This window comes from Mustela putorius, unplaced genomic scaffold, assembly GCF_011764305.1.
Source record: "Mustela putorius furo isolate JIRA1106 unplaced genomic scaffold, ASM1176430v1.1 tig00000743_pilon_pilon_pilon, whole genome shotgun sequence".
NCBI lineage: Eukaryota > Metazoa > Chordata > Mammalia > Carnivora > Mustelidae > Mustela > Mustela putorius.
Genome location: NW_025421464.1, coordinates 2,624,173 through 2,630,896, shown reverse-complemented (window position 1 = coordinate 2,630,896; position 6,724 = coordinate 2,624,173).

Sequence of the window (6,724 nt, the reverse complement as noted above, 5' to 3'; positions counted from 1 at the left end):
GTTAAGAACTGGGAAAATGAGACATTTCCATATGCAGAACACCAAATGGAATATCAGAACCCATCCCACAAACCGTACCACACAGCCATCTTTCATCCGTGAGACATTCTCTTTATTGGTAAAGTCGAACTTACAGCAACGACAGGAACTATAGCACGCTCAGACAGGACAGCAGGAGTACAACACGGCCCATGACGGGTATACAGCACAGTGTCCACCTCTCACAGAAACTGTGGAAAAGGACAGGGGGCCTTATGATAAAGCAGGATTGGCCAAAATCAGAAGGCCAACTGGCCCCCACAGTTGTGACATGGAAGGCACAGCAGCTCTCTACACTGTCCTCTTCATGAGCTCCAGTTCTTTGAAAAGAGGAAGGCTACAAGAGCATAGTGGACGGGAGTCCTTCAATCTAATCTCAGAGAGGCCTGGACCAGACACAGCATTGTTCAACCTTGGCCCATGGCACAGCACAAGAGGGTGACCTGGTCAAAGGTAAATCTATTGGGAGGATTTCAACCAGGGATGTGGATTCCAGGTTAAAGATACCCAGGTTAAATCATATTTTGTGACCTAGTTGTTAACCAAAATGTTAATTTTGTTAAACAAGACATTCTCCCCAGATCTATACCACAAAGACAACACCAACATACAAAAAAAAAAAGTCTGCTCCCATTTCGTCAATAACGGAGATATAATTTTGTCACACTGTAGATTAAGAGTAGTCCAATGAAATGTCATAAAAGGTGCAAGTACTTAAATTAGTTTTATTAAACTAGGTATTAACACTAGAAGGATATGCTGAAAAAAAAAAAGGCTGATGGCTCCACATTTGACTGTTTCCCACTCTTTCTTTCGTTTTCCAGGCCAATGTTACTATTTCTACATACAAGAGTTCCTGCGCTTGTCAATATTTCAACATGAGCCTAAATATACTAAATTGTCATAATAAATATATTTATCCTTTCCTGAGAAGAAACATGAGAAAAAAAGGGAAATAGTAAGATGCATTCCACTCTTTAGGTAAAGAAGTTCAGAAAACTCTCACCTAAAAAGAATAAAAATACGACCCTCAATAACTCAGGTTAAAAGACCAAAACACAAAGCAAAACAAAACAAAACCCAAAAAACTAAAAATAGAAGTGGGAAGGAAGATGTTCAGAAGTCAAATATCCTAAGGGCGCCTGGGTGGCTCAGTCAGTTAAGCATCCACCTTGGTCTCAGGTCATGATCTCTGGGTCTTGGGATCCTGCCCCGAGTCAGGCTCCCTGCTGAGCCTGCTTTTCCCTCTCCCGCAGCCCCTCCCCCTCCACTCATGCTCTCTCCTTCTTTCTCTTTCTCAAATAAATAAAATCTTAAAAAAGAAAAAATTAAGTAAGTAACATCTCCTAGATCAACCTCTGCACCTCTGCACAAAAGTAATTCTGGAAAAAAGCTCAAAGTCCTACCTGAGACCAGTTCAAGCATCCCCTGCCAAGCCCAAGGAGATACTGGTCCCTAACAGCAGAGATGCCAGGGCTGCTGCCAGGAGCCAGGGCTGCAGTGACAGATCAAGAAACTGCTCCAGGATGGCATCTCCACTCCTCTCAGCAGCGAGGTCAACAGTGTCCTCTCCAGCTCTACCACTGTGGGTTTTAAAACATCAAAACTTGTATCCTTCTCAGCTTAATGTAATTTTGTCAACAATTTTCAGATGCAACTTGACTGCCAAGAAAAGAGGCATTTCCTTTTCAAACATGAAGAAAGAAGAGGTAAGTCAGTGACTACTGGAACTTGAGAGGACCCTGAATATTAATATCAAGATCAAGATCACACCTTTAGTTGATGTCAACTACTCCACCCACCCACATGACGCTTAGAACAATGTTCTTCCTGGGCAGATGGGTGGCTTGATCAGTTAAGCATCTGACTATTGATTTCAGCTCAGGTCATGATCTCATGGGCCATGGGGTAGAGCCCCCATGTTGAGCCCTATGCTCAGTAGGGAGTCTGCTTGGGATTCTGTCCTGCTGCTCCCCCCACCCCACACTCTATAAAATAAATCTTTAATGCAGGTTCAAATGCCAAAGATTTCAAAATACCATGATTCAAGAAAAAAGACAGCTTCTCAGTGTGGTTCGGTAACTACTTACCCACCTCCTCCCCCCAAAAGAAAAACTCTTCTTAAAGACTGGGGGAAAATTTTAAATCACAAAATTAGAAATTCTTAGGAAATGTTTTTAATTATTTTTATTTCATTCAACATTGAATTATTTCTTATCTCAGCCTTTAAATAATTAATAGGGAGGGTGGTGCACACAGAGGCAAGCTACAGCTTGCCTACAGCTACCTGTAAAAAACACAAATAATTTATTCCATTCAATCATGCAGAATTTAAAATTTAAACTAAAAACAGCAATCATATGTAATTATACATTTAACTCTTGCATCGTTTTATAGAAAAACATATACCAAGGGAAAAAAAAGTGGTACTGGGTTAGAAATCTCTGGAATGCTAAAATCCGGATGACCATGAGGTATGACCTTAAAATCACTGCAACTACTTCAAAATATATCAACAGGGCCCCATTATGAGAACAATTAATACAAATGTAATAAAAACTACTGGTGAGCAAGCAAGGGAGGAAAGGAACCTGCAGGGCACTCAAGCCTGACTGGGATAACCCATGACAGATCCCAGCGCAGCTCGTGTAGAGTCTTGTACTGCACAGCGATTCAGGGATGGGCGCAGGATAGGCCCCTTGCCCCATGGATTCTCTCTCTGCAGTCTCTGACACCCGTAGCCCACTGAGCAGGAAGCAGATGCTCCTCCTCCTGACCTAAGCATACAGTAGCTTAACTATGTCAGAGTGCCTGTGTCATTCATCTGACTTCGCATCTACATGCAGGGGTTGCATCATCTCAAATCATCACAAGAAGGGGGGAGGATGGGATGCTGACATCCTCTGAGACCACATTCACGGAACAGTACACTGTTCCACTTGCTCTGTTGTTGCTAATCACTGTGCCTAATTTATAAATTATTTTATCATAAATAGGTCTGTATAGGGAAAAAAAATGAAGGGATCAGTACAAGCTGCAGTTGCAGGCATCCACTGGGGGTCCTGGAAATGTGTCTCCTGCAGATAAGGTGGGACTGCTGTATGAGCAAAGCTCTCCCCGCAGCCTGCAGCCAAACACACATTGAACCATTTGTGACTTCTATCAAAGTTGTTTCTTTCAAACTTTTTTGTTTTGTTTTTTAATGGAGGCTCCATGCCCAGCATGGAGCTCGATGCAGAGTTTGAACTCAGAACTCTTGAGATCAAGACCTGAACTGAGGGGCACCTGGGTGGCCCAGTCGGTTAGGTGACCAATTCTTGGTCTCGGTTCAGGTCATGATCTCAGGGTTGGGAGAGATGGAGCCTCCGCATTGGTCTCCGTATCAGGCTCTACACTGGGCATGGAGCCTGCTTGGGATTCTCTCTCTCTCCCTCTGCCCCTTCCTACCTTTCTCTCCCTCTCTTAAACAAACAAACAAAAAAACGACCTGAGCTGAAATCAGGAGTCAGATGCTTAACCAAATGAACTACCCAGGCAACCCTAGAGTCAAAACATTAATTAAAACACAGAAGTTGGGCGTCTGGGTGGCTCAGTCATTAAGTGTCTGCCTTCCACTCAGGTCATGATCTCAGGGTCCTGGGATCAAGCCCCACATCGGGGCTCCCTGCTCCACGAGGAGCCTGCTTCTCCCTCTCCAATGCCCCCTGCTTGTGTTCCCTGTCAAATAAATAAAATCTTAAAACACACACACACACACAGAAGTTGTACTTCACAATTTCATTGTGAGAATTTTCTCAAACTTTCAAAGTGTATGTAGCTGATGCTGAGAAACATTGTGCAAAAACAACAACAGCAACAACATTGTGCTTTTCTCTGAACCAAAGCTGTCCCTCTCCTGATGAAAATTAAGCCCTGGGGCATCATTTGCCAGAACTAAGCACTCCTCCATTCTTTTCTGCTCCAGTATCCTATCAGCTTTTCACAAACCTAAGTAATTCTCTCTGGTCCAAAAAAGATCTTGAGCAAAACCACCCTTGAGCCACTGAGCCCCACTGAGCCAATGAAAAGATGTGCTCTGGAGACCTGGGATACAGGCCTGGAGGAGGACCACGGTCTCAATCACTGGTCCCTGGCCTCCCAACCACAGCACTGACTCCCTCATTCATTTTGGTAAAGATCAGAGGACTCTAGCCACACACTCCTTTTATATATTCAGTCTGCACACTTGTATAGTTTAACCCTGGACTTAATTTAATAGTCTACATTGCAATTTTTGAGTCACACGTTAAGGCTGAATCTTAAAAACTCATCTCTGCTCCCACTGGAAAACTAGGAAGAACCCATAAAGCCAGCTCTGTTAAGACTTACCCAGATGGACTGAATCACACCTACCAACTTCCCAAATCTCATTCTACAACCAGAACTGAAAGTTGAAGACCTCAGTAAAAAGAATGAATTCCTCTTCCTCCTCTTCCTCATGCCTGCACCCAGCTTCTCCCCACCAACAATGCCTGCAGACTGGGGAAAACACTCCAAATAAACCAGGAAAAAGGAGCCTTTTTTTTATTTTAATTTTTAAGGTAAGATGTGATGGAACTGCCAACTGCTGACAGATCACTCTGCAACTCTAAATCTCTCTCGATACCATCTACAAAGTTCTAGGCTTTGGTAGCTGACCTGCATTGTGTGAACTCAAAAGTAGGACATCGTCCTAAATTTTACATCAGCACTGATCACAGGCTCGGGTTCCATGTGGTTCAGGACGATTATTTCTACTGCCACACTCTCTGTTGACACCAGCCAGATGTGGGTCACCTGCACTAACCTCATTATATTCATCAGACTTAAAGCCTGGGTTGTGTTTGTGGACTGTGATGAACTATGGTAAACACCACAAAAGGAGTTCCTTATGCCAAACCTTGTAAAATATTCCTTAAAGAAAAACTTCTCCGGAGTCACTTCGGTTATAGCAAAACTGCTTCCTGTCTACCACATTACATTCTACAGAGTACACCTTGAAATAAATACAAGTTTTTAAATCAATGAATCTGAATTACTGAATCACAACAGAACCTTCATTTCAAGGAAAATGGTGAAATGTGTGGTTAGACTTCAATTTCCCTCAGGAAAAACAGGATGAAAATCATAGTCTGAAAACCTAAAGGAGCTGGACCCCTCTATACCACCACCTAGCTGAAGAGGAAACAATAAAGGAACGTGTTACTTATTTCACAAAGTACCTGAAGCCTATCTTAAGCAGTGCCCTCCTGAATTTTCAGGATACAAAAATTCTGTCCCGAACTTTTCAAAGATCTAGAACTTCTAAAGAAAGTCAGCTGACCTGAAGCACCCATACGGGGCCATCTAACGTTGCGGCTGCTTTTTCTAGCAGCTCATTCTGATGCCAACTAGCAGCACCCAGTGAGCAAGGCACTTCAGCCAACATCATCATCCCCATTTTGCGGTCAGACGAGAGAGATCAATTAGCTCAGAAATCACAAAGTTAGGAGAGACCTGCAAGGACTCAAATCTGATGTTCCCCTGTCAGATTCACACTTGAACTTGCAGGCCAAAGTACAAATCTGGGGGCTACGTCAAGCCCTGGTTGCCTGGGACACAGTAAAATGCAGATTTTTAATCTTCTGACTTAGAATTTCTGGAGATGGGACTTTAGAAATTTGTCAGTCAAGTTCCCCAGGTGATTCTGAAGCCCATTAGTTTGAGGACTACCAGCCTGAGTGAATCTTAAATCCCAATCCAGCCAGAGGACCCATGTGTTTACCTCTCCTCAAGCAACAGAGAACTCGCCAAGCAAACCAAACAGCTTATTCAAGTTAACTGCACCAATAACCTAACCTGAACTATTCCTACCAAGATTTTATAGGTATCAACCTAAAGAACAAGGTCGTCAGACTTAGGTCAGAGGTACATACAGATCAGCTTCACTCCTTCCAAAGTAACTTCTCAGTTGGCATCGCCCCATAGTATCTTCACCAACTTCATGCACACCTGGAGGCATCTTCTCATAGACTGCCAACACATGGGGTGTCAAATTCCTTTTGAAAGTACACAACATTTCAAGGAAGGTATCGTGCCATTAATTTCTAGAGGAAGTAATATGGATTTAACCCTAGGCAAAATCATCAAGTTGGGTTTACAGAGCATCCATAATTGTGGCAAGAACCCTAAAAATCATAGAGAAACTACCTCCTACCCCTTATCTTTATTTCATACTGAAAATGGCAGCAAGTCTCCTTTTGAACTCATTTCTTATGGCATAGAATTTTAAAAGGGAGGGGAAAATGACAATTTCAGGTTATTTCATAGATTCAGACTGTGTTCACTGCCTTTGAAACATACTTTCTGGGGGGAAGAAAGTATCTCCCCATGGCATCCAGCAAGCACTGTCCTGCTGTAGTTCTCAGGAGGAATCCACCTGAAAAGGCTTCAAGGCTTCGGGGCCAAGCCTTGGACTTCTCAAAGACCTCTCACAGTAGCATGAAAATGTCTAACTGCAGGAGGCTGAGAAATGTAATGTGAAGAACGGAGAAAAAAGGAACAGGCTTAGAAATAAGTACATTTGAAAAAACAGTGAAAGATTGAAAAGATCACTCTGAATTTAAGAAAGAAGAATCGGTATCTTACCATTTGAACCTAAAAGAATATACTCAGGGCAAGACAAATT